At 47.3% G+C, this 19403-nt stretch overlaps 1 long non-coding RNA gene across 1 annotated transcript in view; it reads left to right on the forward strand.

Moving 5' to 3' along the window:
* Positions 1-19403, forward strand: part of LOC117008075 — a 95621-nt gene that overhangs the window by 54499 nt on the left and 21719 nt on the right. The window contains exons 4-7 of the long non-coding RNA XR_004420252.1: positions 5591-5662; positions 5893-6008; positions 9145-9191; positions 18791-18899. This is a non-coding gene — a long non-coding RNA (uncharacterized LOC117008075). The remainder of the gene's footprint in view (positions 1-5590; positions 5663-5892; positions 6009-9144; positions 9192-18790; positions 18900-19403) is intronic.

The following is a 19403-nucleotide window of genomic DNA, read 5'->3' on the forward strand; positions in this document are numbered from 1 at the left end:
ATAACAATAATAATAATAATAGACTCTGTGACATATTAATAGAATTGTCACTAATTCCTTTAAAAGACCCCAAAACTTGAGAGAAATCCAAGCCCTTTTACACAATATTTTCTTGGAGCTCCTTGTCCAGCTCATCTGTGGTATCCTGGAACATCCTGATGATTCTGTTCAATATTCCATGTACAGTGTGGCACTGCTCACTGGGAGACTAATAATAATAATAATAATAATAATAATAATAATAATAATGACTCGGTGACATGGTAACACAATTGCCACAAATTTCTTTTGAAAACCCCCAAACCTGAGAGAAATCCAAGCCCTTTTGCACAATATTTTCTTGGAGCTCCTTGTCCAGCTCATCTGAGGTATCCTGGAACATCCTGAGCTGGAAGGATCAGAGGTGCCCCTGACTTTTTCAATATTCTGAAGTGCCCACAGGGAGAATCCAGATCTGGGGTCATTAATCAGAAGAAATCTGACTTTATACAAAGCTTGGTGTTGGCAGAAATATCCCATAAAAGACCCCTTGTGCTGGATCCAGCCAGAGCAGCAGAGTTTTTAAGCAGATGCTCAAGGTGCAGTCGTTTCATTATTCAATTATGACAGAATTGTCCCCAACAACTTAATGAACATTCATTTGTGATGTATTAAACCATTTTTCCTGTTGAACATAAAGATCAGTGCTGGGAGCTATACATTCTGTGAGATAATTGCACCATGTAATTCTGGTGCTTCAACAATTTATACTGAAATATTGATGGATATGTTCCAACATTCTTCTTTCTTTTTTTTTTTTTAATTCTTTTTGCAAGCATATTTCATAATCTTTTAAATATCTCTCCCCTGAAAACTTTAATGTAAAGTACAAATCCTCTTATGTAAGAGAAGTTTAATGTATCTGGATATTGCTAAGCAAACAAAAGCATTTCAGAGCCATTTCTGTTCTCAGAAATAAAAGAAATTGGTAACAGAAGGTATTGTAAATATGAATTTATGAGGAATATGCAATAGCAGAGGATATGGCTAAGAAAAAGTTCAGGGCTTCTCTTTAATATCAGAAATACAAAATATCTTTTCTGATTTTTCATTAGCATAACTAAGAATAAAAAAATCTTTCCATTTTCAAATAGGAATTTATGCTAAGTGACATTTTGCATAATCTCCTTAGGAGAGGCCCTCTGGAGTTGTTCTGTGTGTGGTTCCAGCACCTCAGAGAAGGAACCTTGCTCAGAAAGGGGTTGGAAGGGTTCATTCGAGGGGTTTGAGTGTCTGCTGAAAATCAAACTTCAATCAAGCAAATAACAGTCATTAAGTGGCTAGGATAAAGTATGTTGTTGTGAATTTATGTAAACTGGGCTGGAAACTCTTGGCTTTGCTCTAGGAGGAAAGTGTTGGAAGATTGCTGAGAGTTCTGCTTTACCCTCTGGGATGAATGGCACTGAAAATTTGAGGGTTTACCTGTAACATGCTCTTGGTTCCTGGTGTGGGAACAAAAAAAAAAAATGGAGAGAAAGATCTGTGGAATCCATAAAATCTCCTGGATTTGTCACAGTGTCCTGTCCAGGGCTGAACCCACAGTGCAGTTTCTGTGTCTGGTGATCTGGGTTTGGTGCTCCCTGAGCACACCATGCCAGGATGGTTTTCTGGTTACTCTTTCCTACTTCTTCCTCTTTTTTGGTTCACTTTTCTCTGCCCCATCCCTGGCAGTGTCCAAGGCCAGGCTGGATGGAGCTCTGAGCACCCTGAGCCATGGGAGGTGTCCCTGGCCAAGTCAGGGAGTGGAACAAGATCACCATTAATGTCCCTTCCAACCCAGGGCGTCCATGGTTCCTGCTGAGGATTTAACTTGTCCAGACAAAATTTCTGAACCCTCCTGGTTGTCCCCAGCCATGTCCTGGAAGTCTCCAGGCTGGCGATGAGCCATGGATCAGCCTTTTACTCCTTCTGCTCCTTCCCTAAGCCCACAGGGCAGGATTGTCCCTCTGAGAATGGTGACATTCCCTCACCAGGAGCTGTCCCCAGCCCCTCATTCCATGTCACACAGCAGGAACCAGATCCTAAAGAGTGCCAGGCCAGCTGCAGTGTCCCCATCCCAGTGTCCTGAGCCCCTTGTCCATGGAGCTGCAGTGTCCCTGTCCCCATCCCAGTGTCCTGAGCCCATTCTCCATGGAGCTGCAGTGTCCCTGTCCCCATCCCAGTGCCATGAGCTCATTGCCCATGGAGCTGCAGTGTCCCTGTCCTCATCCCAGTGCCCTGTGCCCATTGTCCATGGAGCTGCAGTGTCCCTGTCCCCATCCCAGTGTCCTGAGCCCACTGTCCATGGAGCTGCAGTGTCCCTGTCCCCATCCCAGTGTCCTGAGCCCACTGTCCATGGAGCTGCAGTGTCCCTGTCCCCATCCCAGTGTCCTGAGCCCATTCTCCACCAGAGCTGCAGTGTTCCTGTCCCATCCCAGTGTCCTGAGCCCACTCTCCACCAGAGCTGCTGGGCACTGCAGCCTTGCCCTGGCAGCAGAGATGTTGCCCAGGCAGTGCCCACCCAGGGCTGTTCTCCTTGGGCTGGTGCCATCCTTTCTGGGCAAGGGTACAGATCATGTCCTGAGCTGTGCCAGACACGCTGGTTGTGCCTCGTTTCTGCGTGTGAGCCTGGCTGAACACAAAAAGGAGCTCTCTCCATATATTTATATCTGTACATGGGGTGTTCATGGATAATCTGACACCTTGGGGTGGTCCTGGGGGATGATAACGAGACACCCTGTGCTGCACAACGTGTTTTGGCAAGCAGGAAGGGGTGGCAAACCCCGTGCCCGCCTTTCCTCCTGCAAGTCTTCGTGTTTCTTTTTGGCACATGAAGAACAAGATGCAAAATCCTGCCAAAGCTTCTTGTGGAATAGATGACATTTATATTGTTATGCAGTTTGCTGATCTAAACATACCATTGCCTTGCCTTGATAGCCCAGGGCAAGTGCTAATCAGCTTGTTTGGTGGGCACCATGCCATCTGAAAGGGGGGACACAAATAGAGACAGTTTGTGCATCATCCACCAGCCTTGCAGGAACACGATTCCCAGCTGAGAGCATGGAAATGTGTCTGTCTCCTGAGCGTGTGCATGTTGGCATGGAAAAGAGAAGTGACAGCGTTAAATAGAAGGGTTTTGGAATAAATCAGGGTTGTGTTTCGTAGCTGCTCTGAGCTGGCTTTCGCTCTGTAAGTCACTGGTGGAAATGGTGGAAGCTCTGGGGTCACCAAATGTGATCAGCTGAGCTGAGACCCCGTGGGACTGATCTGAGTGAGGAGCTTTGCTTCTCTCTTCATCTTCTGGGGCCTCACCAAAAGATGTTTGGTCTCACAGGTAACAGGGGAGATGAGGAATTGGGGTTCCTGCATTTTGCCCTCTCTGTGTGCCTGGAACCACTTCATGTGTGTTCCAGGACTTGGATTTCATTGGGGATTCAGGATTAAAGACTTTAATCAGGGTTTGATGGAAGGGTGTTCACTCATCTGGATTGCTGGGATGGATGGATGATGGATGGATGGATGGATGGATGGATGGATGATGGATGGATGGATGGATGATGGATGGATAGATGGATGATGGATGATGGATGGATGATGGATGGATGATGGATGGATGGAAGGATGGATGAATGGATGGATGGATGGATGGATGGATGGATGGATGGATGGATGGACGGATAGATGATGGATGGATGATGGATGGATGGATGGATGGATGATGGATGGATGGAAGGATGGATGGATGGATGGATGGATGATGGATGGATGGATGGATGGATGGATGGATGGATGGATGGAACCATGTATGGATGGATGGATGATGGATGGAACCATGGATGACGGATGGAACCATGGATGGATGGATGGAGGGATGGATGGATGGATGGATGGATGGATGGATGGTTGACAGAGGCATCCATGGAAAACAAGGAGAAGGGGCTGTGTTTTGTGCCAAGGAGGATCTTGTGGCTCAGCAGCAGAGTGGGGAGGTGTTGTGCTGGTGTCACCTGTGAGGGACCTGATTGAATGAAGCTGCCTTCAAACCACAGGGAAAAACACTCCTGTCACTCCAGGAGAAATTCTGGTTGGCTTTAAGGAGAGGAGGAACCCCAGAGCTGGGAGAGTGGTGCAGCTCTGTGAGGTTGTGGCATCTCTGACCCTCAGCACCTTCAGAGGTGCCCACACCAGTAGATTCCACTCTCAGTTAAGCCACTATTTGAGTGATGGTTCAGGTGACTTCCAGCCATCTTTTACACCCCCTGCACTTCTGTTCTCCAAACTTCTGTGACTCCCTGGAGAGTTTCTGGGTTTGCAGCCAGATGAGGATGAGCCTCTCCATCCTCATCCTCACTTCCAGCAGCATCTGAAGGCCCTCAGTGCCATTTCCCACCTCGTTGTGGCTGTTTGAGGCATCCCTTTCCTATTTCTGTGCATCCCTTTCCTATTTGTTTGTTTATTTCTCAGAGTGGATTTTGAGGGCTGTGTTTTAGATAAAACTCGACCTGTGGGTGTTCCACAGAAACAATTCTCTTTCAAAGCCCCTGAAGATGGGCTGAAAGTGGATACTTGCATGAAATAAAGAGGGACTTTAGGTGTACAAACAGAACTTGAGTTCTTTCTGGTAATCTGGCCCTCATCCCAGGCTTTTTGAAGGATAATCATCGTTCCAAGAGAGGTTTTCATGGACTATAGTATGCACTTTATATTTCACTGTGTAATGGAACCTTCCCCACACTCAAGGAAAACAATTTACAGAGCTAATTGCTGAACTCTGCAGATATAATCCTTTAAATGGGTTCTGTTAGATAAGAGTTTATGTTAAAAAAGAAGAAATGTTCTAGAGGAAAATTATTGTTTAGGGAACATTGATTTGCATGAATTAATGTTTTCACTTCAGCTGAGAGTTAAAAATGGATTCTTAAGCTAAGCTCCATTTTAGTGGAACATCAATGCTTCATTAGTTCTGGTGTGAGCTGAAATCCATTGTTTGTTTGCTTTTTTGTGCCGTCAAACTTCAGCTGGCACGGGGTCAAACCATCCCAAAAATTTCATTTTTTTAATTAAACAAAAAAAAAAGCAAAAAAGAGCCCTGCATGGACTCTGAGAGGGGAGGATGGCTCAGAATTCTCTTTGTTACTCACTGCTTCAGTTTAGACAATGCTCTCCACCCTCCTGTCTCAGCCTACTTATCAGGGAAATTAGGGGTGTGCTAATGATCTTACCTGACACGGTTGTGGCAGGAATGAGCTGATGAATATTTGCACAGTACAATATTTGTACAGAGGTGCTGCAGGAGCAGCCATCTGTCACATCTCTCACCTTTAAAGTCTGCGAGGAGCGTTTGGGGCTGGGCTGACTTTGACAGGATTTGGGGGTTTGGTCGCTGGTTTTATGGTTTAGGTTTTCATTCAGAACTTAGGCCAGGTCTAAGCTTGCTGCCAGTTCTTTATAATCTTTATAATGGCACAAAGTGAGAGGTTCAGCAGAGTTTAGGAGGTGCTAATAATGAACTAGACACAATATTTAATTTAATTTAATTTAATTTAATTTCCCTCCCTTTTCTCCCATGTAGCCGAGTGCTGGTGGCAGATTGAGGGAGAAGGAATAAACCCCAACGTTTTAAAGCCACTCCATGGAACACAGGGTATGTGGATTTGTTTTCCATCTTTTTCTTTAATTATCCTGCAATTTCTGTGTTGTGCTTACCTCGAATATATTTAGAGAATCAGGGATATCCAAAGAGGAAGGAATTAAGAAAAATATTCCCATGGAGGCCACTCTCAGCACTGAGCAGAGCTGGGCTCTCCACACTCAGCAGCTGAGGGAAATCTGGAGATCATTTCCAATTCCACCATGAATTTCCTTCTTTTCCAGGGTTTGCCAGAGCTGGTGAATCTCTTTTGTGGAACACACAGAAAATCTTCCATTCCAAATCTCAAATCCTGCTGCTCCTTCCCACTCCCAGCAGGCTGAGCAGGAGCTGTTTGCAGGTGAGATGTTCCATCCTGACACCTGGAGGGATGAGTTCCTGGGGACAGTTGGGGATTGAACTGAGAATTAAGAGCTCAGGAACTTTTAAACTCAGATTTCTCTGTTTAATATTTGTACTGTGATGTATCACACAAACCCATTGCTGCCACAAATTTTGGAAAAGGGAAATCTTTAAGGACTCTTCCAACTCAAATCATTCCACGATTCTATGAAATTCCTGGGTGCAAAAACACATCTTAAGTGGAAAACAGACTCGACTCTCACTGGGATCATTAAAACCTCCCTTCATTTTATTTGACACCCACCATCCTGCTCGGAAAACTGGATTTAGTTTTGAAATCCCTAATTAAGGATGGGAATTTCACATCAGGCAGATGCTGCCGTTTCTCCCAGGCCTTCCAGCCAAAATCCATGTGCATTTTGGTGCCTGGGGCTGCTTTGAGAAGCATCTCCCTCCTGAGACCTTCAGATGAGTTGCATGGGCCAAGTTTAATCCCAAAGTTACAACACAGGAAGAACCCCCTGAAAACCCCAGGAATTGAGCAGCAAACACAGGTTGGGACAGTCTGGGTATTTGCTTTAATCCCCTCTGGTTCTATTTTGAATTTCCTGTGCTCCCACTTGCTACACCACTTTCCTTTTTCGCCCTGTTTCCCCATGGCAGAAGGAGGAGGGATATTTTGGAAGCTGGAAAAGTTCCACAAGTTCCTGCAAGGGTTTCTGAAGCAAGCACTGCCACTCTCAAACTCTGAACCTCTCCAGGATTCCCCACAGATTCCCCATCCTCCTCCTCCTGCCATGTCCCCAGGGGACAGAGTTCATGTTCTGAAGGTTTGAGAGGATGAGGGAGTTGGGATTTAGGGGCTCCTGCTCCTTCAGCCTCAGCAGGAGGGATTCAGGGAGCCTAAATATTGATAAAATATTGCCTAAATATTGCCAAAATGTTGCCAAAAAATCAGGAGTGCAGGTGCATCCTTGAGCTGGATGGAGCTCTGAGCAGCCTGGGATAGTGGAAGGTGTCCCTGTCCAGGGGCTGGACAATTCTGGGAATTCTAGGAGGGTTGATTTATTATTTTTAAATTTTTTTTTTTTAATTTCCTTCCAGCATAGTTAAATATTCCAAGGGTCTTGCTGTCGTTCTGCCACAAGTTTTGGTGTGGTTCAGCAGGAATTCCTGGGGGGAAAATCTCCAAACCTGTCACAGAGTGAAATCTCTTTTATGGAGGAGTAAACAAATCTCACTTCTACATTTTAATTTTAATTTTAATTTTTTAATTTTAATTTTAATTTTAATTTTAATTTTAATTTTTTTTATTTTTTTATTTCTTTAATTTTTAATTTTTTTCCTTTTTTCCTTGAGCTGAAATTTGGGAAAGTCATTTCAAGTCAGTTGGTGAGGCTTGGAACAAGCAGGAAAACAAAAACCCCTCTGGTGTTTGCTCATTTCTTAGGTGCACCACAGTGCCCACAGCTCCTCTCACACTCCCAGAGAAAGTTTGTGTAAGTCCTAAAATAATTCCCTGCCTCTGGCCCACCAATATCCCTGTTTGGTCAGCCTTTTATAGAGTAATTACTGTTTGACATGGCACCACAGCTGGGGCTGGGCTTATTTTGGGTCAGAAGATATAAAAAAGTTGCTTGTGAAAAAAAAATAAATAAATAAGATACCTGTGTTTGTTGTTTGTCATCCCAAACAAATGAGTGCAGGGAGTTGTTAATTTTGCTTCTTCTTTTTGATTTATTTTGCTTTAAGGTAATTTGTGAGAGCATTGGTTTGGTGCTGAAGGCATCCAGCCTGGCTAGTTCAGCCATGCCTTAATTACCAAAATTCTAATTATTCTGGGGTGTTGTGGTGACATTGGCACAGTTTTATGGGGTCTCACAAGCCCAGGAAGAGGGATCAAGGCTTAACCATTAAATTCATTTTCCTGAGCAGGTGATGGGTGGGAAGAAAACCTTGAAGGAAAGTTCTGTCCTCCAAACCCTTGGATTTCTGAGCTCATTCCCAACTCTGCGCGCTGTCAGGAGCGTTTTTCCCAGTCCAACATCAAAGTCCCTTCTCATTTTAATACCTTTGATATTTATGGATATTTATGCCCAGGGATTTTACATTCTGGTCATGTATGGAGGGAGGGAAAACAGGAACATGTACAAACACAGTGCAGTGACACTTCTTGTGTGCCAGGGTGGGAAACGAGATGTGGAGCTGTTGATTGCACCAGAGCTCAGGAAGTTGGGATATTACATCCCCTTTTCCAGGTTCCCATGCTGGGCTGGTTTCACCTCCAAAATCAGGCATCCCACTGGATTTCCCAGAAGATCCCAATATTTTTAGTCAGCCTGGGAAGGAATGTTGTCCACTGGGATGGAGCAAGTGGCTCTGGATCAGGAATCAGGGTTTGGATCTCCTTTTTCCTGCTGTTTTTATGGCCTGGGACAACCCTTAGCACTCTGCAAAATGGGATTGTAACACTGAGTTACCTTGGCCTGAACTAATTCAAGATGGAATTGGAGTTTGGAGAGCTTTTGGCAGCACAGGGAGGGAGCAGTTATGAGAAGTATTCTGTGGTTTGGCTTTATGAATGATCCCAGCTTCCTGAGGAATTGCATCCATGGAATGGGGCTGGGGAGCAAAGCAGGATCAAGGCAGGGATCAAATCCCCTCCCAGGCAGTTTTACCACAAAGCAAGGAGGGCTGAAAAATCACCCTGGGCTGATTTTTCCTGTCAAAAATTCCAGAATGCACATGGAAAACCATTTATTAGAACAAAAAAAGACAAGACAGCTGATATTTCAACAACTTTTGAGGCAAGGAAGATCTGAAAAGGAATGCATTGGGGATTTTATTTTTTGAGCTGGGAACCTGAAAGCAGAAGGGATCTGGGAACAGTCCTTGGCTCAGGAATGGCTCTCAGGTTTCTTGGCTCCTTGTTCTCCATCAGCTGTGCCAGGCAGGTGGGGAGTGGAATCCTGGAATCCTGGGCTAGAGGCAGATCCATCCTGATAAGGGAAACAGAACCATGCACACAATTTTCCCTCTGCTGGGCTGGGGTTTCCTGTCAATTATCCATCATATTTTCAATATCCACGCTATTATTCCTCATATTCATATTTATCTTCTTGCTATTACTGCAGGTGCTCCATCCCAGCTCTGACTTCTGCTGGATATTTCCATATTTCTGGTAAGAATCTGATTATTTTTTTCCAACTACAGCAAATCTAACATGTCCAGGTAATAGGAAGGAGAAAAATTTGGAGCCAAGCTGTCAGGGATGGAATCTTTTCCATCCTAAAATTACTCTGAGAGCTTTCAGTGTATTTAAAAGGGTTTTACTGATCAGAAATCTTCATTCAGAGGCTCTGTCTTGAGTAGCTCCAACAGGTTTAACTCACAATAGAAATTTTTATTTGAGTTCATTTTGTTTTGCCTAATTTCATAAAGGTAACAGGGAAAGCTTCACATGGTGCAGAGAGAGAAAAATAAATGCAGCTTTCCTTGCAGCCCCTTAATTCTCTTCCATGGAGCTCTGCAGCAGCCTGAGCACACAACTGGGAGGAAGCAGAGCACAGAAATCTCCACATTGCAGGAACTCCAAAAAAGAGAGGCTTTGTTTTCAGGCTGGGTTTAATGCACTGGTCCAAAGTCGTGCCTGGATTTGGGAGCTCAGAACATTCTTGCTGTTCTGCCTCAGGATGAAACTTAGATCACAGGAACTGCAGAGAGATCCCAAAATATTTGAAGCTGTTTAAGTAACTGTAGACCTAATTCAGAGTTCTTTGCTAAGTGAGGCCAAGCAGGGATTTGAACCTGATTTTTTGTTTCTTCTCTCTCCTCCTTTCAACTCCAACTTCCATCTTATATTAAAGAAATCATCCCTGGGGATTTCATAAAAATGCTTTATTCAAGTCAGACTTATTTTTTTTCAACTGACCTGGTGTTTTGTGTCCAGCCACCCTCAACCCTGAAACAAATAAATAGGTTTAGCAGTGGAAATTTCCTGAGAAAATTGTCCTGTCTTGATCAACAATTTGTGTTATTTTACAACAGTTTGGGTAAGAACTCTGCCTCACTGTGTAATATAAAGGACAGGGAGCAAGGGGAATGTCCAGGACGGGAAAATCTGGTATTTAGGGGACAGAACCCATCCAATGGAAGGCTCTGCTGGGTTCATTGACCTCTTGCTGTCCTGGACAGAAAAGGAAAGTCCAGTTTTTCTTCCTTAGTCCGGATGCTGACTCACCTGAGTGGGGAAGGAAAACAGCCACAGGGCTGGTGTCTCACTGGTGTCCCAGGGTGCTGGGATGGCTCATCAGCTGCTGGCCTTTGCTTTTTGAGTCACTCACCCCTCTCTGTGCCCCAGGTCACCACTGAGCTCTGTCTCCCAGTTTGTCCCAAAGCCAGGGGCAATATTTGGGTGTTTGGTGTTGGTGTTTTGTTGGTGCTCAGTGCCAATTCCAGCCTGTTTTGGAGCTGGAAACCTGTCCCAGCTCCTCTGTCCCTGCTCCCAGCTCCTGACAGGCTCTGGGGTGGGACTGATGAGTTGTCCCAGTGCTGCTGGGCTTCACTCCCAGCACCAGGATTTCACTGGAGCCCCTGCTCCCCAGTTTCTGCAGCCTGGCTGTGTCAAAGCAGCACTGATGGTCACCAGCCACCCTGCTCCAGGCAGGGAAGCTTTCTCTGCCTTTGGGCTGTGCTCCCACACTCTCTGCCTGCTCCTGAAGGCTTCCAGGTCCTTCAGACCAAGAAACCTCCTAAAATCTCACTGGAGAGGGCACCACTTACGGTGCTGTGATATTTCCCTGATTTCCAGGGAGCACCGAGCTGGGGACACCAGCACACCAGTTCAGCCAGGGAAGAAGCTGCTGTGCTGAGGATGCTGAAGGTGCTGAGGATGCTGAGGATGCTGAGGATGCTCAGGGTGGTCCACAGCTGCTGGCTGTGGCACTGCAGGTCCCAACCCCATGGCCAGGGCTCATTCCTGCTGCTGGGAATGCAGAGCCATGAGCAGACAGGGCTGGAATGCAAATGCAGCCCTGCACAGCCCCGTTCCCTCTCACAAACTATTGATTCCGTGTCTGGCTGGCTCTCCCCTGGTAATAGGCCACAGGCAGAAGGCAGCAGGGTGAGGAGGAGGAGGAGGAGGAAAAGCTGTCAGGATGGTTCGATGTGGCTGGCGAGCCAATGGGAGGAGAAAGCTGTGGATTGGAGACAGCAGGGCTGGGGGGGCTGTCTCAGCAACAGCCAGAGCAGCTCTGCCCCCTCCCAGCCTGCAGCCAGCCTGGAAAGTTCCTGATGATGGCCCTTAATGTATTTGTCTCGCTCATGCCAAGTCCGTACGTGATCTGGGTGACTTTGCCGCCTCATCCCTCTTCCCTGTGGCCCTCTGGAAAGGCTGGAGGGGAATCTTTTCTTTATCTCTGCTGCTAAAACCAACAAGTGAGCTCAAGGTAAAGAGGGCAGCTGCTGGATTCGGTGCTGTGAGAGCCCTGAGAGCAAAAGGGAGTTCGGTATTCTCTCTTGGAGATTGGTGTTGTCAGGAAAATGAACCCACAAACACCAGAGGTTCATGTCCAAAAAGGAGACAGAGGAGTCCCTTTTGCTTTATTCCAATAAAGGGAGAGGCCATGGGGCATCCCCTGGGGTCTCTCAGATTTTTGGAGGCTCAGCCTCCTTTTTATCCCAATTTCCCTCTCTCTTTCCCCATTGCTGAGGTACTTGAGAGGCACAGACTTCCCAAACACTGATACCTGAGATTCCCCTCCCTTTTAATTTTCCCCCATTGTTTCCTTCATCTTCCAATACCCAGTTTCATTTCTACAGTTTGTTTGTAAAGGCAAATGTCTTTTTCCATTCATCAATCAGTGCAATCAATCCCATTGTTTCTTCTCTCTCTCAGTGCTGGTTTTATCCACCAGCAGACCCACAGTTTGTCTGTAAAGACAAATCCAGCATTCCTCTCAGTGTCTTCCTCTTGACACCTGTGCTCAAACAGCCCCTTCTGTGCCAGTCTCTGATGCCAGTGGGAGCTGGACACCTGGACTGTGTTCCCATCCCTGCTCAGGAGTCCTTACACAAATCCAGGTGAATCCCTGCCCTTCAAACCCAGGTCACTTTGCTCTTCCTCAGTCAAACCCCCCCTGTGACCGTGGGCTGAGCAAAGCCCATCCTGCCTCGTCCTTCTCTGCCTTACAGCAGGAATTGCTCTTTCTGTCTCCCTGCCTCTCCCCTGCTCAATCCATCACTGGTCTGACCAACCAAAAAGAGAAACAGCAGCTGAATTTGTCCAAACCTTCAGAACATTTATTGGAGACGAGCACTGGCGTTTCCAGCACGGTGACCTTGGCTGTCCTGCCCTCCCCTGCTGCTCAGCATCCCACAGGATCTGCTGCAGGATCTGCTGCAGGATCTGCAGGCTGGCTGTGGTGAGCCTGCACCTGCCCAGACAGCAGGGACAGCAACAGCAGCAGGGACAGCAACAGGGACAGCAGCAGGGACAGGAGCAGGGACAGCAGCAGCAGCAGCAGGGACAGCAGCAGCAGCAGGGGCAGCAACAGCAGCAGCAGCAGGGACAGGGACAGCAGCAGGGACAGGAGCAGGGACAGGGACAGCAGCAGGGGCAGCAGCAGCAGCAGCAGCAGGGACAGGGACAGCAGCAGGGACAGCAGCAGGGACAGGGACAACAGCAGGGACAGCAGCAGCAGGACCCGTGCTGGCCTTAGAGGGTGGCCAGTGGTGGCTGGGTCATGGAGCCTCTCTCTGCAGGGGCAGGGAATTCAGGCAGCTGTCATCGCTCCTTAATTAAAAATAGCCGAGACTCACTCACATTCCTGTGCTGTGTGCTGCCTCGTTTGTCATCTTGTCCTGTGCTCTGCAGCAAAGCCCCTGAACACCTTCAGGAGCAGGCAGAGGGGGGAATTCCTGTGGCAGGTAAGCAGAAAATCCATGCCAAAATCCAGAAAAAAAATCCAGAAAATCCATGCTCGGGTCAGGGGTTGAGCAGGGGTCAAAGGGGAATGAGGACACAGAATAAAATTTATTTATTTAAAATTTCTTTATATGCATAAACCCATTTTATATTTTATATATATATATATATATATATATATATATATATATATAAACTCCCACAGGAGTGTCAGGAAGAAATCAAACTGTCCTGGGACTACAGGAAACTTTCCTTATGAGCAAACCAGCTTCCATTTTTTCCTCTTGAATTTCCAGCACCTCCCTCTAGCCCAGTGCTCCCAAAAACCATTTTTTTTTTCAGTTTGAGCCAGGCAGATCTTTCCTAGGTACATAAGAGTGGATTCCTAATTCCATGCTAGATGGAATTTGGTGCTCTCTGTGATTGCTATCACCTTCCAGTAGGTTTCACCAATTTATTTGGGATATTCCTGAAGGGACAGCGAGCTGGGAGATTCCCCAGAGGTTCAGGAGCTGCAGAGGTTCAGGAACTGCAGGCTGTGATGTCATTACTGAAGGAAAACGTGTCCCCCTGACAAAAAATAAAAAATAAAAAAAGGATTTACTGTGATTCTCACTAGTGCTTGGAGCCAAGGGACACTTTTGGCATGGTGAGAACTTTTTCTGGCTTCCTTTTTCTGAGTAAATCAGAGGTGGAAAGGGACGAGGCTGCCTGACTTCCTGAACTGGAAGTTGCATCCGGCTTAGCATTTTTAGTTGTCTGGGATTGGCTTAATTTCCATGAATTTCACAAATCCATTTTGGAACCTGGCTATGCATTCAGTCTGCAGGGCCTTGGGTGGTGATGAATTCCAGCATTCAATGAAAATACTGTGGGAAAAGCCCATCCGGGATGTCCTGTACAACAGCAACAACCTGCCAGGGAGGGGAGGGATGGCTCCTCCTGGGCTTTGCATTTGCTCATCCCTGTCCTGGTTTGGAGGACAGGTGTCTGCTGAGAAAGGCAGGAGCTTCTCTTTGAAATGGAGAATGTAAACCCCCTCCCTCCAAATTATTATCATTTTGAAATCAAGGGGCTCTCAGGCAAAGATATGGGAATTAGGAATAACAGTTCTTTACTAGGGAAATTAAAATAGAAATACAGCACTACAAAGAACAAACCCCAAACCCTGACACAGTCAGAGTACAGCCTGACACCCGTCAGGCAGGGTGTTGGCAGCAGTCCCATCCCATGGTGGCTGCATCCTCCTGCAGTGACAGATGTGGCTCAGTTGGAGCAGTGCTCCTGTACAAGGTGCAGTTTCCCTCCGGAGCTCCAGTGGGGATGTGGAGAAATCCGGTTTTCCTCTGGAGTCCAGTGGAGAAAGGGGCTCCCTTAGTGTCCCAAAACCTCTGTTTTTATATTGGTAAGAAATGTTGGGCTCTTCCCCCTGGCTGGAGCAACTCCCAATGGGATGCAGTAATTTTATCAGTCCCACAGTGGGACTCAATGGCCATGAGCAGAAAATGACTGGCTGGAGGAAGGATGGGTTGTGAAAAGATAAAGAACACTGCCCCAGCAGGTTTATAAAACATTGCCATGAACAGGAGATATCCCATGGAGATAAAGAACACTGCCCCAGCTGGTTTCCATGGATGCCCATTAGCAGAATATCTCCCACAGAGATCAGGATCACTGCCCCACCCTCAACAGATGTTGATAGAACAGACACCTTTGATCACACTCTGGATTGTAACCCCAGACAATCCCAAACTGGGATAACTCCCCTGGGACTCCCTGAGAAGGGAGGCAGCACCAAACCTCCCAGGGACCAGCTGGGACCAGGCTGAGCCCCCACTCCTGCTGCTAAAAGGGGATTTTTCTGCCCATACACTCCCCCTCCTCAGGAATGTGCTCCTGCTGACTTGACTGAAGATCCAGAGACACTTATGGATGTTCTAAAACCAGTTTTATTTCCTGCAGAGGGGAATTGCACATGCAGCTAAGGGATACACCTGGTTTAACTTATTATCTTCTTTTTTTTTTTTCCCCTAAGTCCAGTTCTAGAAAGCCATGGAATAGTTCATAGGGACAAACAGGGAAGTGAACTGATTTATTTGAGGATTTTCAGTTATTCTGAGGTGAGCTGGAACTGAAAATCAGAAGCAACAGGTGAAAGCTCATCTGAAGCTCAAAGCTGAGGACAGAGCTCCATGTTAGTCAAGACATTTTCACTGCAGAATCTTTTTTTTTTTCCCAAACTAATTAAGCTCTGATGACTTCAGCTGTATTTTCAGCCTCTGATTAAGGGCATGATACTAATTAAACTCTTGAATTATTAAAAATGCAAATAGTCAGACCTGTGTGCAGCAGCATTGCTTTTCCATGCTCCAGGACAGCAGTGGGAATATCTGACAGAGTCCCTTGTGCTCACAAGTTTTACTTTTCCCTTTTCTTTTTTTATTGATGCTGAGCTCCACTGGATGCAGAACTAAGAAATTCACCTGCTGGGGTTTAAACATCTCCAGTGCCTTGCAGCTACATAAAGAAGTTTGATTAAAACACAGCAAGTTTGGGGAGGAACTCTGGGTTTTTTGATATCCTGGCAGTGTTGTTTTGGCTGCTGGGATTGAAATGCCATCGAAATGTCATCCAGCCCTTGGAGGTGCCTCCAGCAGAACCCTTGGAGCTGCCTTTGAGCTCCCACTTTGCTGTCACAGTTCAAGGTGTGAGGCAGGAGGAGTGGTTTGCACCTCAGCTCCTGTCCCCAGCACTCCCTGTGCCACTCCTGGGTGTGCAGAGAGGTGTCCCCACCCCAGGAGGTGTCACTGGGGCCTTCCCTTCAGCCCAGGTGTGTTTTGAGGTCAGACTGGGTCCTTTCCCTTCAGCCCAGGTGTGTTCTGAGGTCAGACTGGGTCTTTTCCTTTCAGCCCAGGTGTGTTTTGATGTCTCACAGTGGCATTTTCTTCATCCCAGGTCTATTTTAAAGTGTAACTGTGACCTTCCCTTCAGCCCAGGTGTGTTTTCAGGTCAGACTGGGTCCTTTCCTTTCAGCCCAGGTGTGTTTTGAAGTCACACTTTGGCCTTTCCTTCACCCTAGGTCTATTTTGAGGTCTCACAGTGGCATTTTCTTCATCCCAGGTCTGTTTTCATGTGTAACTGTGGCCTTTCCTTCAATCCAGGAGTGTTTCCAGGTCAGACTGTGACCTTCCCTTCAGCCCAGGTGTATTTTCAGGTCTCACTGGGTCCTTTCCTTCAGCCCAGGTGTGTTTCCAGGTCTCACTGTGACCTTCCCTTCAGCCCAGGTGTGTTTTCAGGTCTCACTGGGTGCTTTCCTTCAGCCCAGGTGTATTTTCAGGTCTCACTGTGACCTTTCCTTCAGCCCAGGTGTATTTTCAGGTCTCACTGTGACCTTCCCTTCAGCCCAGGTGTATTTTCAGGTCTCACTGGGTCTTTCCCTTCAGCCCAGGTGTGTTTTGGTTGTGGCCCTGCTGAGCAGGAGGGATCTGAGGCAGGTTTTGATCTCTTTGCTGCCCCATCCCAGCAGGCTCCAAGCCCCTCTTTGTAGGAATCCTGTACAAACACACCTTTGGAAGGGCTCAGGGGATCAGAAGTGTGGCTCCTCTCCACGTGCAGGGTCCTGCAGGGGTTCACTGAGCTGGGCTTTGAGCTGAGCAGGGATTTGTTGCCTCTCACTGTCCCCAGTGTCACAGTGTGCCCAGATTGCTGCAATTTCTGTGTTTATTATAAAATATTTTGTGTTGTGCCAGAACCAAGAGCTTCAGTGGTACCTTGAGTGCCACTTGTGCATCTCTGCTGTGCCCTGGTCACCCTTTGGGACCATGGGACTCGTGTCTGTCCCCTCCTGGAGCCCTTGGCCACTCTGGAGGCTCTGCTGGGACATTGGAGGGATATTCTGGGAGCCAGTGCAGCTGGAACCTGCCCAAGGTTCCTTCTCGAGCCTGGCTGGCTCCTCACAAAGGCATGAACAAGGTGCAGGGGGCATTGCTCAAATGCAGCAAGTGTACATCATATTTGATAACCTCTAAATCTACCAGAGTGAAGTGACAACAGATTATTGGAGTCACTTAGCAGCCAAAAATGACCCAGTGGCTGCAGCTGAGACCAGTCAATGGCAGGTGAGGTGCTAAAGCCATGTTTGGTTTTTTTTTATTTTTATTTTTCTGGTTCTCCTCCTGACTGTCCTTTTAGTGTTAAAACAAAGGAAGAATTGGTCATTACTTCACCTATGACAAGGGATTTTTCTCCCTCCTCCTGCTCTAATGGGCTGCAGGTGTTTCACAGCCAGCCCAGGCTAATCAGGACAGACTTTCTGGCCACAGGCCAAAATTATAAAACTGTCCAGGGAGAGAAGAAAAGAAAAGACAAGGGGTGGGGGGTGTGGGAAGGAAAAATAAAGAAAAATAAAGCAAGCAAAGGAGTCACTCCATGCTGAGATTTTGTACTTTTGTGTCTCCTGAAGTGAATACATCAGGAATCAAAGGTTTGAAAAGTCATTCAGCCTCTCCAAAGCAGAGGGGGAGCCATCTGCACGCCAGGACCGAGCTCTCTCCTCCCCTGGCACCGGGGTAACCCTGGAGCAGCTCCACCAGAGCTCCAAAAACCCCAGGAGGGATGGGGGATCCTGGCTGGGAGTGGGACCAGCCCTGCAGTGCTGGATCTCCATGGTGAGAGCTCCCCTGTGCCAGAGCTGCCAGGGAATCACCGTGGGCTTGTCCACTGCTCATTAATTAATCCATTTTGGCAAAATTGGGGCTGCAAAGACAAGGCAGAACTCTGCAGCTTCTCCCTGATAGGTTTTAGTGCTGTCTTGGACTTAGGAGGCATCTCCAAGAGTTCTGGAAGCACCTCCAAGGGCTGGATGGCATTTCCATCCCAACAGCCCATCCAGCCAAAACACCACTGCCAAAACCCCAGAGTTCCTCCCCAAACTTGCTGTGTTTTAACCAAACTTCTTGATGCAGCTGCAGCTCCCTCATGTCCCCTGGAAGCTGCAGTTTCTGTGTTTATTATTAAAAAAATTGTGTTGTGCCAGAACCAAGAGCTTCAGTGGTACCTTGAGTGCCACTTGTGCATCTCTGCTGTGCCCTGGTCACCCTTTGGGACCATGGGACTCATGCAGCTCCCTCGTGGCCCCTGGAAGCTGCAATTTCTGTGTTTATTGTAAAAAATTTCGTGTTGTGCCAGAGCCAAGAGCTTCAGTGGGACCTTGAGTGCCACTTGTGCATCTTTGCTGGGCCCTGGACTCGTGCAGCTCCCTCATGTCCCTTGGAAGCTGTGGGAAGGGAGGAAGGGCTGAGTGAGGGTGGCAGCCCCTGTGCCCTCCCAGCTGGGGCTGCCTGGGCAGGCTGGGCTGGGCTGGAGCCTCCCCCAGGTGCTGTGCTCTTGGGTGGGAGCCAAGGAGCTGCCAGGATGGGGGAGCTCAGGGAAAAGCTGGAGCTGAGGCTCTGGCCGGCTCCCAGCAGCTGCTTTGCCTTGCCCCGAGGCACTGTGGCTGATGCTGAGAGATGGAGGCTCCAGAGGAGCCCCTGTCATCGTGGGGGTGCCTTGGGGACACCCCTCACCTTCAGCTTCCTCAGGCAGTGCCTAAAGGTGAGTGGGATGTGTCCAAGCCTCGTGGGAACAGCCTGGCTCTGGGTGTGAGTACCAGAATAAAGAACAAATCTGGGGTGGATGAATTCACAACTGAGCCCTGGGTGTCTCACCCAGATTTGTTCAGAGCCAGGGTTTGGCTGGGGCCAAACGCTTTTGTTTTGTTTGTTTATCTAAGATATGGGTTTGGATGCTTAGCAGGGAAGGAAAAACAACCCAACAACAAAACCATGAGTGATTGATGTTAATTATTTTCATTTCAGATCTCCTTCTGGCAGCTGGATGAGAAGGGAATGCCATGGCCAAGGAGGGATTGCCAAGGTTCAAGTGGAATTCCAAGGGAACACGAGTTCTGTGTCACCTCTACACCAGGTCAGTGCCTTCCCCTGGCCCAGAGCTCTGAGGAGCATCCCTGAGCACTCAGCTCTGCAGATGGTGATCAAAACACACAGTGGAAATTCCCTGCTATCAGGAATTACAGAAGGCTGAAATGATTCAATAAATTGTATTAGATCAATTTTTTTTTCGTGTAGGAAGCAAATGGCTGATGAAAAGTGTCAGAAAATGCTTTATAATCAGGCAGAGTGAGTCAGACTTGGATTTTCTGCTTTTTTTTGCATTTTGCAGTTGGTTGGGAAAGTCTGTGAGTTCTGACTTGTTGTTTGCAAAGTGCTGAGAACACTGTGACACTTCTGAAAACACAAATAATAGCGGCAGTGAGCAGTAGCTTATCAAATGTTTTCTGATGGCTTGGAAATCCCTGGATTCTTTTATTCCCCACCCCTTGCAGTATCCTGTGCTGGAATTACTGGTTTTCTGGCAGTGAAGCACAGCTGGAGATGGGACACAGAACCACAGGGGTTTGGGGTGGCAGGG

This window comes from Catharus ustulatus, chromosome 28 (genome assembly GCF_009819885.2).
Source record: "Catharus ustulatus isolate bCatUst1 chromosome 28, bCatUst1.pri.v2, whole genome shotgun sequence".
In the NCBI taxonomy this organism is placed as follows: domain Eukaryota; kingdom Metazoa; phylum Chordata; class Aves; order Passeriformes; family Turdidae; genus Catharus; species Catharus ustulatus.